General features: G+C 46.3%; 21 non-coding genes across 21 annotated transcripts; all 21 read left to right on the top strand.

Moving 5' to 3' along the window:
• Positions 1-426: 426 nt before the first annotated feature.
• Positions 427-500, top strand: TRNAT-AGU (transfer RNA threonine (anticodon AGU)). Its single transcript has one exon. It is a non-coding gene; the product is annotated as a tRNA-Thr (tRNA).
• Positions 501-595: 95 nt separating this feature from the next.
• TRNAT-AGU (transfer RNA threonine (anticodon AGU)) lies at positions 596-669 on the top strand. The gene has a single exon. It is a non-coding gene; the product is annotated as a tRNA-Thr (tRNA).
• A 95-nt stretch (positions 670-764) lies between these two features.
• On the top strand, positions 765-838 carry TRNAT-AGU (transfer RNA threonine (anticodon AGU)). Its single transcript has one exon. It is a non-coding gene; the product is annotated as a tRNA-Thr (tRNA).
• A 939-nt stretch (positions 839-1,777) lies between these two features.
• Positions 1,778-1,851, top strand: TRNAA-AGC (transfer RNA alanine (anticodon AGC)). The gene has a single exon. It is a non-coding gene; the product is annotated as a tRNA-Ala (tRNA).
• Positions 1,852-2,119: 268 nt separating this feature from the next.
• TRNAA-AGC (transfer RNA alanine (anticodon AGC)) lies at positions 2,120-2,193 on the top strand. The gene has a single exon. It is a non-coding gene; the product is annotated as a tRNA-Ala (tRNA).
• A 435-nt stretch (positions 2,194-2,628) lies between these two features.
• TRNAA-AGC (transfer RNA alanine (anticodon AGC)) lies at positions 2,629-2,702 on the top strand. Its single transcript has one exon. It is a non-coding gene; the product is annotated as a tRNA-Ala (tRNA).
• Positions 2,703-2,969: 267 nt separating this feature from the next.
• Positions 2,970-3,043, top strand: TRNAA-AGC (transfer RNA alanine (anticodon AGC)). Its single transcript has one exon. It is a non-coding gene; the product is annotated as a tRNA-Ala (tRNA).
• Positions 3,044-3,310: 267 nt separating this feature from the next.
• TRNAT-AGU (transfer RNA threonine (anticodon AGU)) lies at positions 3,311-3,384 on the top strand. Its single transcript has one exon. It is a non-coding gene; the product is annotated as a tRNA-Thr (tRNA).
• Positions 3,385-3,479: 95 nt separating this feature from the next.
• TRNAT-AGU (transfer RNA threonine (anticodon AGU)) lies at positions 3,480-3,553 on the top strand. Its single transcript has one exon. It is a non-coding gene; the product is annotated as a tRNA-Thr (tRNA).
• A 264-nt stretch (positions 3,554-3,817) lies between these two features.
• TRNAA-AGC (transfer RNA alanine (anticodon AGC)) lies at positions 3,818-3,891 on the top strand. The gene has a single exon. It is a non-coding gene; the product is annotated as a tRNA-Ala (tRNA).
• Positions 3,892-5,000: 1,109 nt separating this feature from the next.
• On the top strand, positions 5,001-5,074 carry TRNAT-AGU (transfer RNA threonine (anticodon AGU)). Its single transcript has one exon. It is a non-coding gene; the product is annotated as a tRNA-Thr (tRNA).
• Positions 5,075-5,338: 264 nt separating this feature from the next.
• TRNAT-AGU (transfer RNA threonine (anticodon AGU)) lies at positions 5,339-5,412 on the top strand. Its single transcript has one exon. It is a non-coding gene; the product is annotated as a tRNA-Thr (tRNA).
• A 95-nt stretch (positions 5,413-5,507) lies between these two features.
• Positions 5,508-5,581, top strand: TRNAT-AGU (transfer RNA threonine (anticodon AGU)). The gene has a single exon. It is a non-coding gene; the product is annotated as a tRNA-Thr (tRNA).
• Positions 5,582-5,676: 95 nt separating this feature from the next.
• Positions 5,677-5,750, top strand: TRNAT-AGU (transfer RNA threonine (anticodon AGU)). Its single transcript has one exon. It is a non-coding gene; the product is annotated as a tRNA-Thr (tRNA).
• Positions 5,751-6,183: 433 nt separating this feature from the next.
• Positions 6,184-6,257, top strand: TRNAA-AGC (transfer RNA alanine (anticodon AGC)). Its single transcript has one exon. It is a non-coding gene; the product is annotated as a tRNA-Ala (tRNA).
• Positions 6,258-6,525: 268 nt separating this feature from the next.
• TRNAA-AGC (transfer RNA alanine (anticodon AGC)) lies at positions 6,526-6,599 on the top strand. Its single transcript has one exon. It is a non-coding gene; the product is annotated as a tRNA-Ala (tRNA).
• Positions 6,600-7,034: 435 nt separating this feature from the next.
• Positions 7,035-7,108, top strand: TRNAA-AGC (transfer RNA alanine (anticodon AGC)). Its single transcript has one exon. It is a non-coding gene; the product is annotated as a tRNA-Ala (tRNA).
• A 267-nt stretch (positions 7,109-7,375) lies between these two features.
• Positions 7,376-7,449, top strand: TRNAA-AGC (transfer RNA alanine (anticodon AGC)). The gene has a single exon. It is a non-coding gene; the product is annotated as a tRNA-Ala (tRNA).
• A 604-nt stretch (positions 7,450-8,053) lies between these two features.
• TRNAT-AGU (transfer RNA threonine (anticodon AGU)) lies at positions 8,054-8,127 on the top strand. The gene has a single exon. It is a non-coding gene; the product is annotated as a tRNA-Thr (tRNA).
• A 264-nt stretch (positions 8,128-8,391) lies between these two features.
• Positions 8,392-8,465, top strand: TRNAT-AGU (transfer RNA threonine (anticodon AGU)). The gene has a single exon. It is a non-coding gene; the product is annotated as a tRNA-Thr (tRNA).
• A 264-nt stretch (positions 8,466-8,729) lies between these two features.
• TRNAT-AGU (transfer RNA threonine (anticodon AGU)) lies at positions 8,730-8,803 on the top strand. Its single transcript has one exon. It is a non-coding gene; the product is annotated as a tRNA-Thr (tRNA).
• The last annotated feature ends 825 nt before the right edge of the window (positions 8,804-9,628 follow it).

The following is a 9,628-nucleotide window of genomic DNA, read 5'->3' as shown; positions in this document are numbered from 1 at the left end:
GACTAACGTCTCTTCTGATTTTTTTTGTTTTCGAAGTATTGTTCGAAATACTTCCAATGGTGTCACTGCCTGAACAAGACGCTGCGCAGACGCCGGGGCTTATTTGGTTAAATTTCCTGTCTAGTAAACCGGAGATCGTGAGTTGGAATCTCACCGGTGCCTCGAGAGTCAAGACAAACGTCTCTCTAGTTTTTTGTTTTCGAAGTTTATTTCGGAATACTTCTGATGGTGTCACTTCCTGAACAAGACGCTGTGCAGGCGCCGTGGCTTAGTTAGTTAAAGCGCCTGTCTAGTAAACCGGAGATCGCGAGTTCGAATCTCACCGGTGCCTCGAGAGTCAAGACAAACGTCTCTCTAGTTTTTTGTTTTCGAAGTTTAGTTCGAAATACTTCTGATGGTGTCACTGCCTGAACAAGACGCTGCGCAGGCGCCGTGGCTTAGCTGGTTAAAGCGCCTGTCTAGTAAACAGGAGATCGTGAGTTCGAATCTCACCGGTGCCTCGAGAGTCAAGACAAACGTCTCTCTAGTTTTTGGTTTTCGAAGTTTAGTTCGAAATAATTCTGATGGTGTCACTGCCTGAACAAGACGCTGCGCAGGCGCCGTGGCTTAGCTAGTTAAAGCGCCTGTCTAGTAAACAGGAGATCGTGAGTTCGAATCTCACCGGTGCCTCGAGAGTCAAGACAAACGTCTCTCTAGTTTTTTGTTTTCGAAGTTTAGTTCGAAATACTTCTGATGGTGTCACTGCCTGATCAAGACGCTGCGCAGGCGCCGTGGCTTAGTTGGTTAAAGCGCCTGTCTAGTAAACAGGAGATCATGAGTTCGAATCTCACCGGTGCCTCGAGAGTCAAGACTAACGTCTCTTCTGATTTTTTTTTGTTTTCGAAGTATTCTTCGAAATACTTCCAATGGTGTCACTGCCTGAACAAGATGCTGCGCAGACGCCGTGGCTTATTTGGTTAAATTTCCTGTCTAGTAAACAGGAGATCGTGAGTTCGAATCTCACCGGTGCCTCGAGAGTCAAGACAAACGTCTCTCTAGTTTTTTGTTTTCGAAGTTTAGTTCCAAATACTTCTGATGGTGTCACTGCCTGAACAAGACGCTGCGCAGGCGCCGTGGATTAGTTAGTTAAAGCGCCTGTCTAGTAAACAGGAGATCGTGAGTTTAAATCTCACCGGTGCCTCGGGAGTCAAGACTAACGTCTCTCTAGTTTTTTGTTTTGGAACATTCATGACTTCTTTGCGCAAATACGTACACGGACACAAGGAAAAGAGGCAAACAACACGGGCGCCCGTGTTGTTTGCCTCTTTTCCTTGTGTCCGTGTACGTGTTTGCGCAAAGTAGTCATGATCGAGTACGAACTCGCCCAACTTTCAGTACTTTTGTTTTCGAAGTTTAGTTCGAAATACTTCTGATGGTGTCACTGCCTGAACAAAATGCTGCGCAGGCGCCGTGGCTTAGTTAAAGCGCCTGTCTAGTAAACAGGAGATCGTGAGTTCGAATCTCACCGGTGCCTCGAGAGTCAAGACAAACGTCTCTCTAGTTTTTGGTTTTCAAAGTTTAGTTCGAAATAATTCTGATGGTGTCACTGCCTGAACAAGACGCTGCGCAGGCGCCGTGGCTTAGTTAGTTAAAGCGCCTGTCTAGTGAAAGGAAGATCGTGAGTTCGAATCTCACCTGTGCCTCGAGAAGCAAGACAAACGTCTCTCAAGTTTTTTGTTCTCGAAGTTTAGTTCGAAATACTTCTGATGGTGTCACTGCCTGATCAAGACGCTGCACAAGCGCCGTGGCTTAGTTGGTTAAAGTGCCTGTCTAGCAAACAGGAGATCGTGCGTTCGAATCTCACCGGTGCCTCGAGAGTCAAGACTAACGTCTCTTCTGATTTTTTTTTGTTTTCGAAGTATTGTTCGAAATACTTCCAATGGTGTCACTGCCTGAACAAGATGCTGCGCAGACGCCGTGGCTTATTTGGTTAAATTTCCTGTCTAGTAAACCGGAGATCGTGAGTTGGAATCTCACCGGTGCCTCGAGAGTCAAGACAAACGTCTCTGTAGTTTTTTGTTTTCGAAGTTTAGTTCTAAATACTTGTGATGGTGTCACTCCCTGAACAAGACGCTGCGCAGGCGCCTTGGCTTAGTTGGTTAAAGCGCCTGTCTAGCAAACAGGAGATCGTGAGTTCGAATCTCACCGGTGCCTCGAGAGTCAAGACTAACGTCTCTTCTGATTTTTTTTGTTTTCGAAGTATTGTTCGAAATACTTCCAATGGTGTCACTGCCTGAACAAGACGCTGCACAGACGCCGTGGCTTATTTGGTTAAATTTCCTGTCTAGTAAACAGGAGATCGTGAGTTCGAATCTCACCGGTGCCTCGAGAGTCAAGACAAACGTCTCTCTAGTTTTTTGTTTTCGAAGTTTAGTTCGAAATACTTCTGATGGTGTCACTGCCTGAACAAGACGCTGCGCAGGCGCCGTGGCTTAGTTAGTTAAAGCGCCTGTCTAGTGAAAGGAAGATCGTGAGTTCGAATCTCACCTGTGCCTCGAGAAGCAAGACAAACGTCTCTCAAGTTTTTGTTCTCGAAGTTTAGTTCGAAATACTTCTGATGGTGTCACTGCCTGAACAAGACGCTGCACAAGCGCCGTGGCTTAGTTGGTTAAAGCGCCTGTCTAGCAAACAGGAGATCGTGCGTTCGAATCTCACCGGTGCCTCGAGAGTCAAGACTAACGTCTCTTCTGATTTTTTTTGTTTTCGAAGTATTGTTCGAAATACTTCCAATGGTGTCACTGCCTGAACAAGATGCTGCACAGACGCCGTGGCTTATTTGGTTAAATTTCCTGTCTAGTAAACCGGAGATCGTGAGTTGGAATCTCACCGGTGCCTCGAGAGTCAAGACAAACGTCTCTGTAGTTTTTTGTTTTCGAAGTTTAGTTCTAAATACTTGTGATGGTGTCACTCCCTGAACAAGACGCTGCGCAGGCGCCTTGGCTTAGTTGGTTAAAGCGCCTGTCTAGCAAACAGGAGATCGTGAGTTCGAATCTCACCGGTGCCTCGAGAGTCAAGACTAACGTCTCTTCTCATTTTTTTTGTTTTCGAAGTATTGTTCGAAATACTTCCAATGGTGTCACTACCTGAACAAGACGCTGCGCAGACGCCGTGGCTTATTTGGTTAAATTTCCTGTCTAGTAAACAGGAGATCGTGAGTTCGAATCTCACCGGTGCCTCGAGAGTCAAGACAAACGTCTCTCTAGTTTTTTGTTTTCGAAGTTTAGTTCGAAATACTTCTGATGGTGTCACTGCCTGATCAAGACGCTGCGCAGGCGCCGTGGCTTAGTTGGTAAAAGCGCCTGTCTAGTAAACAGGAGATCATGAGTTCGAATCTCACCGGTGCCTCGAGAGTCAAGACAAACGTCTCTCTAGTTTTTTCTTTTCGAAGTTCAGTTCAAAATACTTCTGATGGTGTCACTGTCTGAACAAGACGCTGCGCAGGCGCCGTGGCTTAGTTGGTAAAAGCGCCTGTCTAGTAAACAGGAGATCATGAGTTCGAATCTCACCGGTGCCTCGAGAGTCAAGACAAACGTCTCTCTAGTTTTTTCTTTTCGAAGTTCAGTTCAAAATACTTCTGATGGTGTCACTGTCTGAACAAGACGCTGCGCAGGCGCCGTGGCTTAGTTAGTTAAAGCGCCTGTCTAGTAAACCGGAGATCGTGAGTTCGAATCTCACCGGTGCCTCGAGAGTCAAGACAAACGTCTCTCTAGTTTTTTGTTTTCGAAGTTTAGTTCGAAATACTTCTGATGGTGTCACTGCCTGAACAAGACGCTGCGCAGGCGCCGTGGCTTAGTTGGTTAAAGCGCCTGTCTAGCAAACAGGAGATCGTGAGTTCGAATCTCACCGGTGCCTCGAGAGTCAAGACTAACGTCTCTTCTGATTTTTTTTGTTTTCGAAGTATTGTTCGAAATACTTCCAATGGTGTCACTGCCTGAACAAGACGCTGCGCAGACGCCGGGGCTTATTTGGTTAAATTTCCTGTCTAGTAAACCGGAGATCGTGAGTTGGAATCTCACCGGTGCCTCGAGAGTCAAGACAAACGTCTCTCTAGTTTTTTGTTTTCGAAGTTTATTTCGGAATACTTCTGATGGTGTCACTTCCTGAACAAGACGCTGTGCAGGCGCCGTGGCTTAGTTGGTTAAAGCGCCTGTCTAGTGAACAGGAGATCATGAGTTTGAATCTCACAGGTGCCTCGATAGTCAAGACAAACGTCTCTCTAGTTTTTTGTTTTCGAAGTTTAGTTCGAAATACTTCTGATCGCGTCACTTCCTGAACAAGACGCTGTGCAGGCGCCATGGCTTAGTTGGTTAAAAGGCTGTCTAGTAAACAGGAGATCTTGAGTTCGAATCTCACCGGTGCCTCGAGAGTGAAGACAAACGTATCTCTAGTTTTTTGTTTTCAAGTTTAGTTCCAAATACTTCTGATGGTGTCAATGCCTGAACAAGACGCTGCGCAGGCGCCGTGGATTAGTTGGTTAAAGCGCCTGTCTAGTGAACAGGAGATCATGAGTTTGAATCTCACAGGTGCCTCGATAGTCAAGACAAACGTCTCTCTAGTTTTTTGTTTTCGAAGTTTAGTTCGAAATACTTCTGATCGCGTCACTTCCTGAACAAGACGCTGTGCAGGCGCCATGGCTTAGTTGGTTAAAGCGCCTGTCTAGTAAACAGGAGATCTTGAGTTCGAATCTCACCGGTGCCTCGAGAGTCAAGACAAACGTATCTCTAGTTTTTTGTTTTCAAGTTTAGTTCCAAATACTTCTGATGGTGTCACTGCCTGAACAAGACGCTGCGCAGGCGCCGTGGATTAGTTAGTTAAAGCGCCTGTCTAGTAAACAGGAGATCGTGAGTTCGAATCTCACCGGTGCCTCGAGAGTCAAGACAAACGTCTCTCTAGTTTTTTGTTTTCGAAGTTTAGTTCGAAATACTTCTGATGGTGTCACTGCCTGATCAAGACGCTGCGCAGGCGCCGTGGCTTAGTTGGTAAAAGCGCCTGTCTAGTAAACAGGAGATCATGAGTTCGAATCTCACCGGTGCCTCGAGAGTCAAGACAAACGTCTCTCTAGTTTTTTCTTTTCGAAGTTCAGTTCAAAATACTTCTGATGGTGTCACTGTCTGAACAAGACGCTGCGCAGGCGCCGTGGCTTAGTTAGTTAAAGCGCCTGTCTAGTAAACCGGAGATCGTGAGTTCGAATCTCACCGGTGCCTCGAGAGTCAAGACAAACGTCTCTCTAGTTTTTTGTTTTCGAAGTTTAGTTCGAAATACTTCTGATGGTGTCACTGCCTGAACAAGACGCTGCGCAGGCGCCGTGGCTTAGCTGGTTAAAGCGCCTGTCTAGTAAACAGGAGATCATGAGTTCGAATCTCACCGGTGCCTCGAGAGTCAAGACAAACATCTCTCTAGTTTTTGGTTTTCGAAGTTTAGTTCGAAATAATTCTGATGGTGTCACTGCCTGAACAAGACGCTGCGCAGGCGCCGTGGCTTAGCTAGTTAAAGCGCCTGTCTAGTAAACAGGAGATCGTGAGTTCGAATCTCACCGGTGCCTCGAGAGTCAAGACAAACGTCTCTCTAGTTTTTTGTTTTCGAAGTTTAGTTCGAAATACTTCTGATGGTGTCACTGCCTGATCAAGACGCTGCGCAGGCGCCGTGGCTTAGTTGGTTAAAGCACCTGTCTAGTAAACAGGAGATCATGAGTTCGAATCTCACCGGTGCCTCGAGAGTCAAGACTAACGTCTCTTCTGATTTTTTTTTGTTTTCGAAGTATTGTTCGAAATACTTCTGATGGTGTCACTGCCTGAACAAAATGCTGCGCAGGCGCCGTGGCTTAGTTAAAGCGCCTGTCTAGTAAACAGGAGATCGTGAGTTCGAATCTCACCGTTGCCTCGAGAGTCAAGACAAACGTCTCTCTAGTTTTTGGTTTTCGAAGTTTAGTTCGAAATAATTCTGATGGTGTCACTGCCTGAACAAGACGCTGCGCAGGCGCCGTGGCTTAGTTAGTTAAAGCGCCTGTCTAGCGAAAGGAAGATCGTGAGTTCGAATCTCACCTGTGCCTCGAGAAGCAAGACAAACGTCTCTCAAGTTTTTTGTTCTCGAAGTTTAGTTCGAAATACTTCTGATGGTGTCACTGCCTGATCAAGACGCTGCACAAGCGCCGTGGCTTAGTTGGTTAAAGCGCCTGTCTAGCAAACAGGAGATCGTGCGTTCGAATCTCACCGGTGCCTCGAGAGTCAAGACTAACGTCTCTTCTGATTTTTTTTTGTGTTCGAAGTATTGTTCGAAATACTTCCAATGGTGTCACTGCCTGAACAAGATGCTGCGCAGACGCCGTGGCTTATTTGGTTAAATTTCCTGTCTAGTAAACCGGAGATCGTGAGTTGGAATCTCACCGGTGCCTCGAGAGTCAAGACAAACGTCTCTGTAGTTTTTTGTTTTCGAAGTTTAGTTCTAAATACTTGTGATGGTGTCACTCCCTGAACAAGACGCTGCGCAGGCGCCTTGGCTTAGTTGGTTAAAGCGCCTGTCTAGCAAACAGGAGATCGTGAGTTCGAATCTCACCGGTGCCTCGAGAGTCAAGACTAACGTCTCTTCTGATTTTTTTTGTTTTCGAAGTATTGTTCGAAATACTTCCAATGGTGTCACTGCCTGAACAAGACGCTGCGCAGACGCCGTGGCTTATTTGGTTAAATTTCCTGTCTAGTAAACAGGAGATCGTGAGTTCGAATCTCACCGGTGCCTCGAGAGTCAAGACAAACGTCTCTCTAGTTTTTTGTTTTCGAAGTTTAGTTCGAAATACTTCTGATGGTGTCACTGCCTGAACAAGACGCTGCGCAGGCGCCGTGGCTTAGTTAGTTAAAGCGCCTGTCTAGTGAAAGGAAGATCGTGAGTTCGAATTTCACCTGTGCCTCGAGAAGCAAGACAAACGTCTCTCAAGTTTTTGTTGTCGAAGTTTAGTTCGAAATACTTCTGATGGTGTCACTGCCTGAACAAGACGCTGCACAAGCGCCGTGGCTTAGTTGGTTAAAGCGCCTGTCTAGCAAACAGGAGATCGTGCGTTCGAATCTCACCGGTGCCTCGAGAGTCAAGACTAACGTCTCTTCTGATTTTTTTTGTTTTCGAAGTATTGTTCGAAATACTTCCAATGGTGTCACTGCCTGAACAAGATGCTGCGCAGACGCCGTGGCTTATTTGGTTAAATTTCCTGTCTAGTAAACCGGAGATCGTGAGTTGGAATCTCACCGGTGCCTCGAGAGTCAAGACAAACGTCTCTGTAGTTTTTTGTTTTCGAAGTTTAGTTCTAAATACTTGTGATGGTGTCACTCCCTGAACAAGACGCTGCGCAGGCGCCTTGGCTTAGTTGGTTAAAGCGCCTGTCTAGCAAACAGGAGATCGTGAGTTCGAATCTCACCGGTGCCTCGAGAGTCAAGACTAACGTCTCTTCTGATTTTTTTTGTTTTCGAAGTATTGTTCGAAATACTTCCAATGGTGTCACTGCCTGAACAAGACGCTGCGCAGACGCCGTGGCTTATTTGGTTAAATTTCCTGTCTAGTAAACAGGAGATCGTGAGTTCGAATCTCACCGGTGCCTCGAGAGTCAAGACAAACGTCTCTCTAGTTTTTTGTTTTCGAAGTTTAGTTCGAAATACTTCTGATCGCGTCACTTCCTGAACAAGACGCTGTGCAGGCGCCATGGCTTAGTTGGTTAAAGCGCCTGTCTAGTAAACAGGAGATCTTGAGTTCGAATCTCACCGGTGCCTCGAGAGTCAAGACAAACGTATCTCTAGTTTTTTGTTTTCAAGTTTAGTTCCAAATACTTCTGATGGTGTCACTGCCTGAACAAGACGCTGCGCAGGCGCCGTGGATTAGTTAGTTAAAGCGCCTGTCTAGTAAACAGGAGATCGTGAGTTCGAATCTCACCGGTGCCTCGAGAGTCAAGACAAACGTCTCTCTAGTTTTTTGTTTTCGAAGTTTAGTTCGAAATACTTCTGATGGTGTCACTGCCTGATCAAGACGCTGCGCAGGCGCCGTGGCTTAGTTGGTAAAAGCGCCTGTCTAGTAAACAGGAGATCATGAGTTCGAATCTCACCGGTGCCTCGAGAGTCAAGACAAACGTCTCTCTAGTTTTTTCTTTTCGAAGTTCAGTTCAAAATACTTCTGATGGTGTCACTGTCTGAACAAGACGCTGCGCAGGCGCCGTGGCTTAGTTAGTTAAAGCGCCTGTCTAGTAAACCGGAGATCGTGAGTTCGAATCTCACCGGTGCCTCGAGAGTCAAGACAAACGTCTCTCTAGTTTTTTGTTTTCGAAGTTTAGTTCGAAATACTTCTGATGGTGTCACTGCCTGAACAAGACGCTGCGCAGGCGCCGTGGCTTAGCTGGTTAAAGCGCCTGTCTAGTAAACAGGAGATCATGAGTTCGAATCTCACCGGTGCCTCGAGCGTCAAGACAAACGTCTCTCTAGTTTTTGGTTTTCGAAGTTTAGTTCGAAATAATTCTGATGGTGTCACTGCCTGAACAAGACGCTGCGCAGGCGCCGTGGCTTAGTTAGTTAAAGCGCCTATCTAGTAAACAGGAGATCGTGAGTTCGAATCTCACCGGTGCCTCGAGAGTCAAGACAAACGTCTCTCTAGTTTTTTGTTTTCGAAGTTTAGTTCGAAATACTTCTGATGGTGTCACTGCCTGATCAAGACGCTGCGCAGGCGCCGTGGCTTAGTTGGTTAAAGCGCCTGTCTAGTAAACAGGAGATCATGAGTTCGAATCTCAACGGTGCCTCGAGAGTCAAGACTAACGTCTCTTCTGATTTTTTTTTGTTTTCGAAGTATTGTTCGAAATACTTCCAATGGTGTCACTGCCTGAACAAGATGCTGCGCAGACGCCGTGGCTTATTTGGTTAAATTTCCTGTCTAGTAAACAGGAGATCGTGAGTTCGAATCTCACCGGTGCCTCGAGAGTCAAGACAAACGTCTCTCTAGTTTTTTGTTTTCGAAGTTTAGTTCCAAATACTTCTGATGGTGTCACTGCCTGAACAAGACGCTGCGCAGGCGCCGTGGATTAGTTAGTTAAAGCGCCTGTCTAGTAAACAGGAGATCGTGAGTTTAAATCTCACCGGTGCCTCGGAAGTCAAGACTAACGTCTCTCTAGTTTTTTGTTTTGGAACATTCATGACTTCTTTGCGCAAATACGTACACGGACACAAGGAAAAGAGGCAAACAACACGGGCGCCCGTGTTGTTTGCCTCTTTTCCTTGTGTCCGTGTACGTGTTTGCGCAAAGAAGTCATGATCGAGTACGAACTCGCCCAACTTTCAGTACTTTTGTTTTCGAAGTTTAGTTCGAAATACTTCTGATGGTGTCACTGCCTGAACAAAATGCTGCGCAGGCGCCGTGGCTTAGTTAAAGCGCCTGTCTAGTAAACAGGAGATCGTGAGTTCGAATCTCACCGGTGCCTCGAGAGTCAAGACAAACGTCTCTCTAGTTTTTGGTTTTCGAAGTTTAGTTCGAAATAATTCTGATGGTGTCACTGCCTGAACAAGACGCTGCGCAGGCGCCGTGGCTTAGTTAGTTAAAGCGCCTGTCTAGTGAAAGGAAGATCGTGAGT

This window comes from Rhipicephalus microplus, chromosome 5, assembly GCF_043290135.1.
Source record: "Rhipicephalus microplus isolate Deutch F79 chromosome 5, USDA_Rmic, whole genome shotgun sequence".
Taxonomy (NCBI): Eukaryota; Metazoa; Arthropoda; class Arachnida; order Ixodida; family Ixodidae; genus Rhipicephalus; species Rhipicephalus microplus.
This window is presented reverse-complemented; position numbering and strand designations above follow the sequence as displayed.